A 14,009-nucleotide genomic window follows, 5' to 3' on the forward strand; every position below is an offset into this window, starting at 1 on the left:
CTAAAGGGATGTAACAAACTAAAAGTGCTTATACAGTTGCAAACTCCAAGTGGTCCTCTCTTCAAGGTGACTTTTTTTTTTTTTAACCAATGAGTTTATACACACTAAAATTGTTTATGCTAACTGCAACCTGTGTATTAAGCTACAAAACCAACCAATAGCTGTGGAAGTCCAATGTGGAATCTGTGCTGGTTTGTCAATGTCCCAGCCTTGGAAGGAGGACCCCACTTTTCAAAAGATAACCAGATAAGTGTAGACCCTGAGGAGAACAGCGTGTGACTAGGGCTATATCCCTCCACGCCGCCACTTCATGTAAACTGGAGAGTGCCAGCACCCTTGCTTTACGAGGCGAGGCGCTTCTTAGTGGTGTTTTCCCAGTCAAGCTCCTCAGCTGTGGATGTTTAGCCTGGGGGAAGCCCTGCTGAACAGCAATGGGGGCAGAGATTTGCTTGGCCATGCGCTCTGTGATAGACTTCGGACCAAGCTGCCTGTTACTAGAATTATCATGGTCCCCAGTTACAAGTGGGGAAACAGCTTTAATAAGCTAGGTGGAGTCTTACCCAAGACGCCGAGGAGAGCTGGCGATGATCTGACTTGCTTGGAGGCCTAGCACTGGTTTTTGAAGCTGGAAAAAAAAATCAAAGCTATTAACATACCTTGCTTCTGTTTCTCCTTCATGGCTTGCTTGGGGTTAAGGGACGGTAAAGAGCAGCAGGCAGGTGTCTTCTCATATATATTGCTCCCCAAAACCACTGCAGATGTCTTTGTCTATAGGCTCTCCCCAAGCCTTTCTTTCTTTCTTTCTTTCTTTCTTTCTTTCTTTCTTTCTTTCTTCTTTTTTTTTTACATAGTTGGTTAGTGAAAGTACCTGAAATTTTTGTCTTTGTAGGGCAACTTTTACAGGCTATTAAAAAAGAAGGCATGGGGCTGGAAAGATGGTTCATAGGTTAAGAGCATTGGCTGCTCTTCTAAAGGTCCTGAGTTCAATTCCCAGCAACCACATGGCGGCTCACAACCATCTGTAATGTGATCTGGTGCCCTCTTCTGATGTGCAGGTGTACATGCAGGCAAAATACTGTGTACATAATAAATAAATCTTAAAAAAAAAAAAAAAGGTAGCATGTTTGTCTTGCTCTGGACATGGTGAAAAGGGATCTGTGCTGTCTATATACCACCACCCCTCTGGACACCCCCTTTTCCTGGACTCTAACAAAGTTACCTCCACGCAGAATTTGACAAACTTGAATTAATAAATATGAACAAAGTTACCCACTGTTTGACTACAATTTGCCTACAACTGGAAAAAGTTTAGCAGTTAATTGATTAACTCAACAAATTATGAAACATTCATCCAGTAAAATATAAAGCCACAAATATGAAGACATTCCACATCAAGAAGAAGAACTAAGCTCAATCTATGTGATTGGGAAAATGAAAAAAAAATGTGCAAACAGAAGGCACAGAAGAAGAAGGTGAACGACTTTTAAAATGTTGGTATTTGCTATAAATTTATATAACTTAAAAGCCCAGAATGTAGGTGAGTGAGATGGCTCAGTGAGTAAAGACAGCAAGTCTGAAGACATAGGTTTGCTCTTTCACAGGGAGTGAACTGACTTCTGCAGACTGCCCTGGGAAACCAAAAAAATTCATAAGGATTATTTTCTCTCCCCTCTGTCTCCGCCCTGCTCCCCGCACCTCTCTGAGACAGTGCCTCACTATATAGACCAGGCTGACCTGGAACTCACAGAGACCTGCCTGCCACTGCCTCCTGAGTTCTGGGATTTTAAAGGAATGCTTTCAATACCACACTTAGCCAAGAACCACTCTTAAAATGGAAAGATTTTTTAAAAAAATGTTTGAATATAGTAGGATGGAAAAAGTTGGACTTTATAAGGCAAATCTGAACCTAAAGAAACCTGAATAACAATCTTTATAGTCAACCAAATAAAATGAAAAGCAAAAATATTAGCAATAATACAAAATGATGTCTAACTGCAAAAGTCACACCAGAACAAAAACTATACATTTACCCTAATTACATATGGTCTTTACTTAACCTAAAGCTGACTGGACTGTAATCAGGAAGACTACATAAACTATTGTTCTTGAGAAGTTTAACACAGTCCTTTCATAAAGATATTATATAAAGTAGATTAAAAGTAAGCAGAGGCATAAATATTTGAAAAAAAAAACCCAAAACCAAATAAGCTTGAACTCATAGACATCAACAGAAGTGAAACAGAGAGACAGAGACAGACAAGCAAGAGGTTCGCATTCATTGTGAAGGGTGTCCTCGCCGGGTACAGAATTCTGACAAGTAGTTATTTTCTCTCAGTACTTTACCTTCAAAGGAGCAAGAAGGACTTATGAGAACATTGTGTTAGCCACATATTAATCTCAACTCTCTCCAAATAACCAATACCCATATTTTCTCAATGCAACTAACAAGTGACCATTAGTTCAATGCATTACTAAACCAAACCTATATTGCCAGCCCTTAAGCTTGGGAGGAAAATGATCATTAATAAAAGGAATACTTACATTTCCTCTCCCAAGAGTAGTTCTCGTTCTGGGTCTTGATGCTGCTGACTTGCAGGCTCGTTTTTAGACGTGCTGAGCTAGGTTGGAGGTATTGCTCAGTGACAATTTTCCTGGCCTACGTGAAGCCTGAAAAAAGAGAGCATTAGCTAGAACAACTGACATAATCTTGTGCACAGAGCTGCTGTCTCAGGATGGGGGTGGATAAGAGATAGTTCTAAAGTGGTTTCTTACCCATAGTAAGGGAACACATTTAAATTAATCCTCAGGAAAATAGGAGAGAGGAAATAGTAAAGACAACAGCAGAAACTAAATAAAAACGAGATACAAAGAAAACCAACCATGCAAACAGTTAGTTCAATGGGGGGAGGGGCAGGGCAGAAAAGTTAAAAACTAGCAAGATTCATCAAGAAGAGAAAAATGCTACTCCGTAGTCAACATAAGCACGAGACAGAACTTACACACCAGCTACCTTTCTGCACCCTTCGTCATACACCCCAGATCACTGTGTCTCTCAACAATCACCTGAGAAACTTTTATTTTCAGCATATGGTGATTAGCATAAAAATCCACAAGATAGCCAGGTGTGGTGGTGCATGCGTTTAATCCCAGCACTTGGGAGCAGAGGCAGGTGGGTCACTGTGAGTCCGAGGCCAGTCTGGTCTACAAAGTGAGTCCAGGACAGTCAAGGGTACACAGAGAAACCCTGTCTCGAAAAACTAAAAAAAAAGAAAGAAAGAAAGAAAGAAAGAAAGAAAGAAAGAAAGAAATCCACAAGACACCAAAGTGCATCACCTCTAAGGGGAACACACACACTGTTCCCTGCCCCGCAACCCCCAGGACTCAGGGATCATTGACGAAGAGAAGGAGGAAAGAAGGTAGGAACTAGAAGAGGGAGATGAGCTCAAGGGAACATCTGGCCACAGCAGGGCAGTTGTGCACAGGAACTCATACTGATTTCAATAACATGCACAAAACCTGTGCAAGCCCGAGCCACACCAAATCCTGACAGGGCGAGGGGAGTCCGGCACACAGTCCCACGCTTGGTCAAGGGTGGACTGGAAGTTGTTAGCTGCTGGAAACAGGAGAGACAGTTTTCTGTAAGAGTCTTGAGAGTTCTGGGATAGGTTGGCCACTCTCCAGTGGAAGACTACATATCCCAGGGATATTTGGGCAGCATACTTTGGTTTTGAAGTCATAAAAAAAAAAACCACCCATAAAACTGCATGGGGCAGGGATGGAGGTTGGATCTGGAAAGAGATGGAGAATGAATATGATCAAAACACGTACGGAACTCAAAGTTCTCAAAGTATTGATAAAATAAATAAGCAGGGCGCTATTAGTGCAGAACCTTTTGGAAGATGGGAAGCAGACATCTCCAACAACTTATCCCGGGACACATCTGATGATTAGTACAAATTAAAACAAAAATATGAAAATCGATACACAAAGGAACAGAAGATGTAAGTGCCATCTTATCTCTATTAAAGAAAGGGAATTTATAATTTCATTACAGGGTCTCATTTGTGCCAGGCTGGCCCTGAATTCACTAGGCAGCTGAAAACCACCCTGAACTCCGATCTCCACCCCCTCCACCCCCTCCACCCCCTCCATCCCCTCCACCCCCCACCCTCTCCAATCCCCCCCTCCCCCCCCTCCACCCTGGAGTGCTGGGATTACAGGTGTGTACGTCTTACCTAGTTTCTGTTGTGCTCAAGATGGAATGCACAGCTTTGTGCATGAAAGGTAAGCACCCTACTGTCTGAGCTACAAATTCATGTTTGAAGACTTCCCAGTAAGCACCGAGAGAGACGGCTTCACTGTTGAAACCTTCCAACATGTACAGACAACACAACACCAAACTCACATAAGCTCAGGGAAGGTACAGGGAAAATGCTTCCTGTGTTTAGTCTGTGAAGCCAGAATTATACAACACAGCAACCGCACAGGAGAATGTACCAGCACAAGACCTCTTGTAGATATGGAAAGAATGGCCATTGTTAGCAAAGCCAGATTGAAAAGATAATCAAGATTAAATTGCATTAACAAAAAAATCAGGATATAAAATTATGTCCTGTGTCCAGATGTGGTGGCACACACCTTTAATCTTGGGACTCAAAGAGCCAGAGGCAGGAGGATTGCCGTATATGTCTAGCCAGAGTCATGAAAGTTCCAGGATGCCAAGGCTACTCAGTCTCAAAAACAAAAAATAAAGAAAACAAAAGAAAACAAAACAAAACCCCAGGTGTTGAGAACATAGCCCAGTGGCAGATTACCTGCTCAGTAAGCATAAGGCTCTGTGTTCAGTCCCCAGCATGAATAGAACAAAACCCACAAACAAGCAAAACTAAAATATACCAAGTTAAGTGCATAATTAAAGGCTCACAGCTTGTGAGGAAGACAGGAAAATGAGGGAAGGTAGATCCTCCCAGATGACCCTGGCTGGTCAATCTCTTCTCCCCTTACTTGCAGTTCTGGGACCATCTGTCTCTGGGGACAAGGAGAAAATCTGTGCTACAGCCTCATTCATCCTAGAATATGATGCGCTTGGTGCTTGTGCCCGGTGGCACTGGGGACTGTTTTAGGGACCTTGTTCATGGTGCACTGTGGAGCACAGAGGACCATAGAAACTCAGAGAATTCCTGATGCTACAAAGATGCTAATTCTTTCTAGATCCCAAAGGATTCGATGTAAAAGTGGAAGCAGTGTGTGTGTGTGTGTGTGTGTGTGTGTGTGTGTGTGTGTGTGTGTATGACAGAGGGGGGGAGAGAGAGAGAGAGAGAGAGAGAGAGAGAGAGAGAGAGAGAGAGAGAGAGAGAGAGAGAGAGCGCACATGATCAAACAATTAACAGGGCATGTGTGAGAGCTAGAGACTGACATAGAAATGTCTTCTTTAACTGGTTACCAACCTTATGTTCTGAGTCAGAGTGTCGTACTGAACCTGGATCTCACCATTTCTGCTAGACTGCCCAGCCTAGCCATGGAGCCCCTGAGCTTCCCAACTGGCTTTTTGGTTATGGTGTTTCATTTCAGCAATAGAAACCTTAACTAAGACAGTTAGTTATAGAAGAAAGGAGTGAAAAAGTCAAGCCACAGACAGACTAGGAGAAATATATGTAATATGCATACATGCTATTATTTGTGCTTGTGTAATACATGTATGTACCAGACAAAAGGCTAATATATTGAATGTGTAGAAAAAATCCCCATAAATCAGTATAAAAAGTGAGTCCAAGGTGGCACAGGCAGGCCGAGTACACTTACGATGTACAAGTGTGTAGAGGAGAGACGGGGGAGAAAGAGAAGTGGAACAGTTTGAGCATCATGAAGGGAGATAAAACTGGAGACTCGAGTTGGAGAGGAACAGCTGATGTGAGTAGCCTGTCCTGCCACCTGAGGCCATGGTGAAGTCACAGCCCATGCCACCCTGAGGGCCATGTCTGGGGTCATGGCCATACAGCAGCAAGGGTCTGTGTCGACGTCCATGGCTCGTACCACCAATAAAGGCCAGACAAACACCCTGGTCTAAGCTGCTACCTGGTGCCAGAGACAATCTCTAGCTTCAAGGGTTCAGATCCCGAGACAGGCAAGGGACATCAGCATAAAGTGAAGACACTGACCACCTGCTGATGTTCACGCAACTGACCCCAGATAGCTTGAGCTGTCTTTATCTATACAATCACAGTCCTGCTCGCCTGAGCAGTGACATCACTGGTTATTTTATTTATAGCATCAGCACTACATAAGCCCCCTCATAACAAAACCCCCAAATAGTTTCCTTTTCCCCCACCCCGGCTGAGTCAATCACCCCCCCAGTAGTATTTTGTGCTACAAAGCACATTTTCAGCAAGCCAAAAATAAATGCCTAGCCAGGCATGTCCCGTGGACATGAACACATATCCAGCTGGGAACAAATGTGGTTACACAGTTATGCAAGGTGACAGACAGGTTAATCACTTGTGGGTATAAGACCGTTCATCAAACAGCATCGCTCTGTCACAGTACTCTTTAAATTGTAGACAGAGATGTGCCCATTGTACCAAGCAACCTTTCCTTTCCTGATATGTGCCCATTGGTTTCCGATACCATCTTTCTAAGAACCAGGTTTTAAATTTCTATCGATCGGGCATAGCTTCCCCACTTTCTCAGTCTCTGCTGATCAGACATGCCTTCCCCAGAACAGTGATGCAAGCAGGACGCATTGCTCCGCACAACTGCCACAAGCTTACTCAGTGTGACTGCCGCTGTTTCTCTAGGGACAGCATTACTTGTCCCAAAATACCCAGGACTGATGGTCACATCTGGAGGATCGATAGGGACAGAGAGAGAAAAGGAAAAACATGGAACCAACCCCAGGGCTGCTGCCCTACGTGTTCCCGGCCCTGCCCATGGCCAACAGAGTGAAACTATATTATTATGCATATAAAGCAGAGTGGGAACTTGTAGCACGTGCAGTCTAGGTAATAAGCATAGAGGCCACAAAATTCACCACAGATCCTTGCCAAGTAGGGAGGGGTCTCCAAAGGCTTGGTCACAGTACAGTCCAAGGGGTTTCCAAGGGCCTTGCCACAGTAGAGTCCCATCAATGAAGCACTCAGACGCCATTCCATGCACATGCTGCCCGGCCACTGCCAACCGGGACCTAGGGCTGTGCAGATCTGGCTGTAGCACTCAGAAGAGCAGGCCTTGCATCTCACCTAGGCAGCACAGCAGAGCAGGCCCTGCATCTCTCCTAGGCAGCACAGCACAGCAGGCCCTGCATCTCACCTAGGCAGCACAGCAGAGCAGGCCCTGCATCTCACCTAGGCAGCACAGCAGAGCAGGCCCTGCATCTCACCTAGGCAGCACAGCAGAGCAGGCCCTGCATCTCACCTAGGCAGCACAGCAGAGCAGGCCCTGCATCTCACATAGGCAGCACAGCAGAGCAGGCCCTGCATCTCTCTTAGGCAGCACGGCAGAGCAGGCCCTGCATCTCACTTAGGCAGCACAGCAGAGCAGGCCCAGCATCTCACATAGGCAGCACAGCAGAGCAGGCCCTGCATCTCTCTTAGGCAGCACGGCAGAGCAGGCCCTGCATCTCTCGAAGGCAGTACAATAGAGCTGGTCCTGGTGGTGGGATCATGGGTGAGCAAGGCTCGATGGCCCTGAGGGTGTGAGCATGGAATAGCTGGCCTTGCCACTCACCTGCTATGCCATGGCTTGGATGAGGGAGAATGCTCTCCCGCACCACCCTTTACCTCCTGCTATAGGTGGGAGAGCTGGCCCCAAGGTCATGAGAGTAGGAGAGCTGGTCCTACCCCTCTCTGGCTGTGGCACTGGGTAAATTAGACAGGACAAGACTGCAACTTGTTCTGATGCCATGGGTGTGGGAGAGGTGGCAGGCTGAATAGCCCAGCCACCACCCAGGCCTAGATCCAGGGCTTTGAGTTGGCCCGCCCCAACACCTGCCTCATCTATGAACTGCTAGGATGTGTGAAGAGGCCAGATCTGTACATCCAAAGCTGCAGGATCTCCATGACACAGGGCAACAGCAAAATAGCTGAGAGGAGTTCCAGTGGGATCCAGTATTGATAAAGCAGCAGAAACCAGAGGCCTGGAACCAGACCAGCGACTCAAAGCAATGAACGTTTGCAAGTGAAGATATTTAGACAAAGGAGTATACTGTGTGACACACCATGACACACGGCAGTTTTTATTGCAAGATCTGTTATTGTTTTGTCTTGTTTTTATTTTTTATTTTCTTTTTTCCAGGGTAGGAGGATGTTGCAAGGACAGAGGATGGATGCTGAGGAACAGAGGATTGAGTGGGATTGGGTGCATGATTTGAAACTCACAAAGAATCAATAAAAAGTTTCGTTTTTTTTTTTTAAAAAGTGAGTCCACATAATGTGAAAAACGTTTTTAAGTATATCAATTGCTTCTGTACATAACAGCAAGGAACTGCAAATTAAATTGCAGTTGAGTTTCCATGACTTTTTTTTAAGAGAGGGAGAGAGAGAGAGAGAGAGAGAGAGAGAGAGAGAGAGAGAGAGAGAGAAGAACAAAAGAGAGAGAACTGGTTGTAAGAGTTGCCAAGGGTATAGAGAAAATGAGAAATCTATATTGAAGGTAAAATTTTATACTGGTACAACCACTTTTAAAATCTGTAATAAGATTTCTATAGAAGGACATTTATATATTATCACATGGCCTGAGAATTCCATTCAAATATAATCAGTAAGTTTGCCTGTGTGTTCAAGAGGCTTGTATAAGAATGCTGGTAGCAATATGATTCAAATATCTCAAGATTAAAATATCTCTCAAACTTTATTAGTCACTGTGTTAGTCAACTTTTCCATTCTGACAGAATACCTGAGATCAGCCATTGAAGGGAGGAAGGGTTTATCTTGCTCCTGGCTTCAGTGGTCTCGGACTGTGGTCACTTGGCTTTGCTGATTCTAGGACCAGGTGTGGTGAGGCAGGACATCATGGTGGGAGCTTGCAGTGGAACAAAGTGGCTTACCTCATGATATAGAGGAAGTGGGGGGAGGGGGAGGAAGGGAGTGATGGGTTAATAAGATATAACCCTGGAAGGCACACATGCAGTGACCTACTCCTCCTAGCTCGTCCCACCTCTCAATGGCTGATTCACCTATGAGCACATCATCAGTCCGTTGATGGGTTTCATATCTCCTTCTTAGTAATGTTGCCACCTGGGGACCAAGTCTTTAACATAGGAGCCTTTTGGGGTCCTTCATATCTAAATCATAGCAGCAACAGAATAAATAAATAAATGTTGACATAATGATAGTATTGGAATATAGCAATGAAGATGAAGAAACTGCAGATGTATTTGTGTATGTACCAACATCGATGAATCCTATCAACTAATACAGAGCGAAAGCTGGGCATAAAATAATATATACTGCAAATTTCCATTTCTATTAGAGTTCAGGCAAAAAAAAAATGTACAGTGATACAGTGCAAACATATGATGAACTTTGTTGGGGGAGAATCTGGGAAGAGTATGTGGAAATTTTCCCTTTTTGGTACTGCATTAGTGCTTCATTTGGGTGTATTTTGGCAATTGTATTTTATTTTTTTTTAAAGCATTGATCTGTGCCTGTGATTTGTGCTTTTCTTTATGATGCTCTTAAATTTATTATTATTATTGTTGTTGTTGTTGTTGTTGTTGGGAGCTCATGTGGCACTGTATGTGTGGGGGTCAAAGGATAACTTATCAGAATCTGAGCTCAATTTGCACAGTTCCAGGGATTGAATTCAGGTCTCTAGGCTTGCATGGAAAGCATCTTTACCCACTGAGCCATCTCTCTAGCTCATGATGCTTTTCTCAAAGAAATTCTTATTTCATTTATAGTTTTAAAAAGATTTATTACTTCTAAGTTTTTATGTGGATGAGTGTTTGCCAGCAAGTCTGTATGTGCACCACATGTGTGCCTAGTGCTCCCAGGGACCAGAAGAAAGCACTGGATTGCTGGAACTAATTACAAAGGTTTGTGGTCAGTTGTGTGTGTGTGGGTGCTGGGAACTGAATCCAGATCATCTACATGAGGAGCCAGTGTTGCCAGCTACTGAGCCATCTCACCAACCCCCTCAAGAAAATTCTTTTCAAAAATATTCAGGGCTTGGAGGTGAACCTCAGTTATAGAATCTGTGCTTTGCGTACATGAGACCTTGGGGTCAGCTGTCATCACTGACAAATCAATAAAGCAAAAGACACCAAAAGAAAACCCTGGACAACAAATAAACCCAAAAACTCCACACACAAAAAAATCAAAGAATTTAAAACAGTGAAATATGCAATACCCTAGTGTGCTGGCTGGTCTTATGTCAACTTGACAAGCTAGTCATCTGAAAGGAGAGAATCTCAGTTGAGAGAATTCCTCCATAAGATGCAGCTGGAAGGCAGTTAAGGCATTTTCTTAATAACTTCTCCATGGGGGAAGACCTAGCCCGTTGTGGGTGGTGTCATCCCTGAGCTGTTTGTCCTGGGTTCCACAAGAAAGCAGGCTGAGCAAGCCATGAGGAGCAAGCCAGTGAGCAGCACCCGCTGTGGCCTCTGCATCAGCTCCTGCCTCCAGGTTCCTGCCTGTTTGAGTTCCTGTCCTGACTTCCTTCAGTGGTGAACAATGATGTAGAAGTGTCAGCCGAATAAACCCTTTCCTTTCCAAGTTGCTTTTTGGTCATGGTGCTTCACTGAAGCAATAGAAATCTTGACCTAAGACACCTACGACCTTGCCAGAGCAACAAAAAATAATTAAAAACTTAAAAATAGAGCAAAAAAAAAGTTTAAAGGATCAGTTCAGAGTCAACACCTAATCATGGTAGCTTCAGAAATTAACTTCAGAAATAAAGAAAAGACAATTGAAACGAGAAAGTAACACCACCACAACTGAAGGAGTTACCAGAGGGCATGAGCCTCCTGTTATGAGCCTGGAGGGGTTTCATCACAGAACACTTCATGAACCAGCCTGCCTCTGCCTTGAGCTTGAAGGCCATTTTAGAATAAAGTCAAAATAGACTAACTCCTGTCCTGCTTGGGTAACCCTGCCCATTTGTCCTCCGAATGCCCCATTTGGAATCCCCTACCCCTGAGCTATAAAAACTTTATTCCCCATGCCCAAATCTGACCTCTTGAATCCTGCTTTAGGGGGAGGTAGTCCAGGTACACAAATAAAAAAGCTTGCTTTCCTTAATTGCTGTCTTTAGTTAATTTGGCCATGAGGGTCTGGAAGGAGGTTATTTGTCCTCACATCCTTGGGATAAACACAGCACCGGGGAAGCCCTGAGAGCCACAAGCAGGTTCACAGAGGTGACTGGGAGTCAAAAGCACACAAGTCCAGAAGACTAGAATCAAATGGACAGTGGGTGAATGCTCTCAAACTTTCGAAAGAAAAGTGATGTTTTTTTTAAAACTAAAACTATTCTTAACAGTGAAAATATCAATCAGTGAAGATGTATCAGTAAGGGACAATTTTAAATTATTACGTGTGTGTGTGTGTGTGTGTGTGTGTGTGTGTGTGTGTGTGTGTTACTGTGCCACAGTTCAAGTTGAGGCCAGAGGCTTAATCATTTTGATTCTTTCATTGTTAAAAACTCACAAATAGGACTCTTAACATTTTCTTTCTTATTCACTGTATTGCCACCACTTAGGCGATTTGGGCTTGCAGTTATGTATATCGACAGAAGACCATCAATATTGATTGACTGTTATCTAGTACCAAATGCCATGCCGTGTGCCTTTCTTGTGAGTGTAGAAGCAGGCCACATCATGTCCAGGGTGTACCTATCATGGCACCGAGCCTTTTGTGTATATAGTGTGAAGCAACCAGATGAGCGAGGGGTCCTTACTAACCACTGTCCTTTTTTTTCTCTTGAGGGAGGTTCTCACTAGGTGGTGGCCTCTAATTCATGATCAATTTTGATTGTTTTCTGTCCAGGATGATTAAACCTCATTCAGAAAGGGAGACAGAACAGACAGCAGAATTGGTTGAAGAAAGAGAGCAAGGTAGGAGAGGGAAGGGAGGGAGAAATGAGGGTGGAGATCCTATCTGGGGTCTGATGGGGGAGGACAGAGAGCCTGAAGAGAGAAGAGAAATCATGGGCAGAGGCATCTCTGTGACAAGCTGGAGATATAGGACAGGGTAGGCTTCTGGGAGGACATGGGGGTGACTCTAGCTGAGATTCCTAGTGGCAGGGGTCATGGAGACTAAAGAGGGCACCCTCTAACCAGACAAGACTCCTAGTAGAGGGAGGGGAACACCAACCCACCCACGAAACCTTCAACCCAAAATGTACCCTGCCTACAAGATGAGCAGGGATAAAGATAGAGCAGAAACTGAGGGACTAGCCAACCAATGCCTGGTCCAACCTGAGACCCACCCCATGGGAGACAGCCAACCCCTGGCACTATGAATACTCTGCTATGCTTGCAGATGGGAGCCTAGCATAGCTGTCCTCTGAGAGGCTCCACCCAGCAGCGATTCAAACAGAGGCAGAGATCCACAGCCAAACATTGGCGGAAGCGTAGTGAGTCTTGTGGAAAAGTGGGGGTGGGGGTGGGGTGGCTAGGTGAACCTGGAGGTGACAGAAGCTCCACACGAAGACCAACAGAACCAACTAACCAGAGCCCATAGGGGGCTTGTGGAGACTGAAACTCTAACCAAGGACCATGAGTAGCCTGGGACTAGGCTCCCTACACAGATGTAGCAGGTGGGTTTCATGTGGGCCCCCTACTAAGGGGAGTGGGGGAAGGCTGTCTCTAACATGGACTTGGCTGCCTGTTTTTTAATCACTGCCCTGCTGGCAGGACTGCCTCGCTAGGCCGCGAGGGAAGAAGATGCTCTCAGTCCTGATGTGACTTGATGAGCTGGGGTGAAGGAGTAGTGGGGATCCCCTTTTCTGAGGAATAGGGGAGGGGAAATGGCAGGAAAGGGAGGAGATGAGGGAGGAGGTTATGATTGCAATGTAAAGTGAATAAGTAAGTAAGTAAGTAAATAAATAAATAAATAAATAAATAAATAAATAAATATTTTAAAAGTTTCTTTCTGTCTTGTTTGTTCTCTCTGTCTCCCAGTCTCTCTGTCCGGGTGTCTCTGTTTCACCACTTTCCCTCCCCTTATCCCCCCAGTAAACCTCTTGCTTCAGCTGTTGTCTTAGGAGCACTTGTCATTCAGGGCCTGCCAAAGGTACCTCCTACCATTTTACCCTAACTTGTCCCACCATGCCCAGCTTCCTTAAATTTATGTGAAAGAAGCCTTATTCATCCAAAAACCTGTATGAGAGAATGTCAAAACACACACACACACACACACACACACACACACACACACACACGTGTCAACTCTTCCTTCAAACTCAGTCCTAGCATCCTTGCTTTAGAATTTTCTGGATTTTAGCTATTAAAAGACTTCTATTTTTAACTCATGCTTTTAAGAAATCCATGTACAATGTGCACTATCTCACGAACCACCTGTGTCATGGTTAGTGAGCTCATGGTGCACAAGCCCTGCCCCACTGCCTCTAGCAAAGGCTAGTGTCTGGCACAGCTTCTAACGGAGCAATTATTTGGATCTTTGCTGAATGACTGAATCAGAGTGAGTGAATTGAATGTTCAGTCTGATGGACAGTGGACATGGAAGTCTGTCTAAAAATATGTATTCACTTAAAAAAAACTTTATCTTTAAAGCATCCTTTAAAACTTCTTCCTAGGCTAAACATAACTTTTTTGCCTTTGGAAAATGCCAGTATGCTTTATAGTTGACTAATTTCGCTGACCGTTTTCTTGTATGAGGTTTCCCTTCACAACTCTGCAATTTCTAAGTAAGTGATTGAACCACCAGCTGAAGGCCCAGGCCTTTCCCACCTATGAGCCCCAGTGGGCTGGCATCTCAGCACTGTTGCGTCATTTTCTACACGCTGAGTGGATGTCACTGACTGAGACTCAAGAAGTTGTCTGGGTAGTAAAGGGC

General features: G+C 44.4%; 1 long non-coding RNA gene across 4 annotated transcripts in view; it reads right to left on the bottom strand.

The window, feature by feature from the left end:
• Nucleotides 1–14,009, bottom strand: part of LOC311593399 — a 30,740-nt gene that overhangs the window by 15,178 nt on the left and 1,553 nt on the right. For 2 of the 4 annotated variants that reach the window (XR_014777684.1, XR_014777685.1), the window contains exons 2-4: nucleotides 8,890–9,040; nucleotides 2,542–2,667; nucleotides 561–625 (exon numbers count right to left, since the gene is read on the bottom strand). This is a non-coding gene — a long non-coding RNA (uncharacterized lncRNA). Of the gene's footprint in view, nucleotides 1–560; nucleotides 626–2,541; nucleotides 2,668–8,889; nucleotides 9,041–9,169; nucleotides 9,278–14,009 lie in introns of all 4 variants that reach the window. The other 2 variants (XR_014777686.1, XR_014777683.1) reach the window with 2 other exon arrangements.

The sequence above is a fragment of the Acomys minous genome (assembly GCF_964271855.1).
Source record: "Acomys minous genome assembly, chromosome: 3".
In the NCBI taxonomy this organism is placed as follows: Eukaryota; Metazoa; Chordata; class Mammalia; order Rodentia; family Muridae; genus Acomys; species Acomys minous.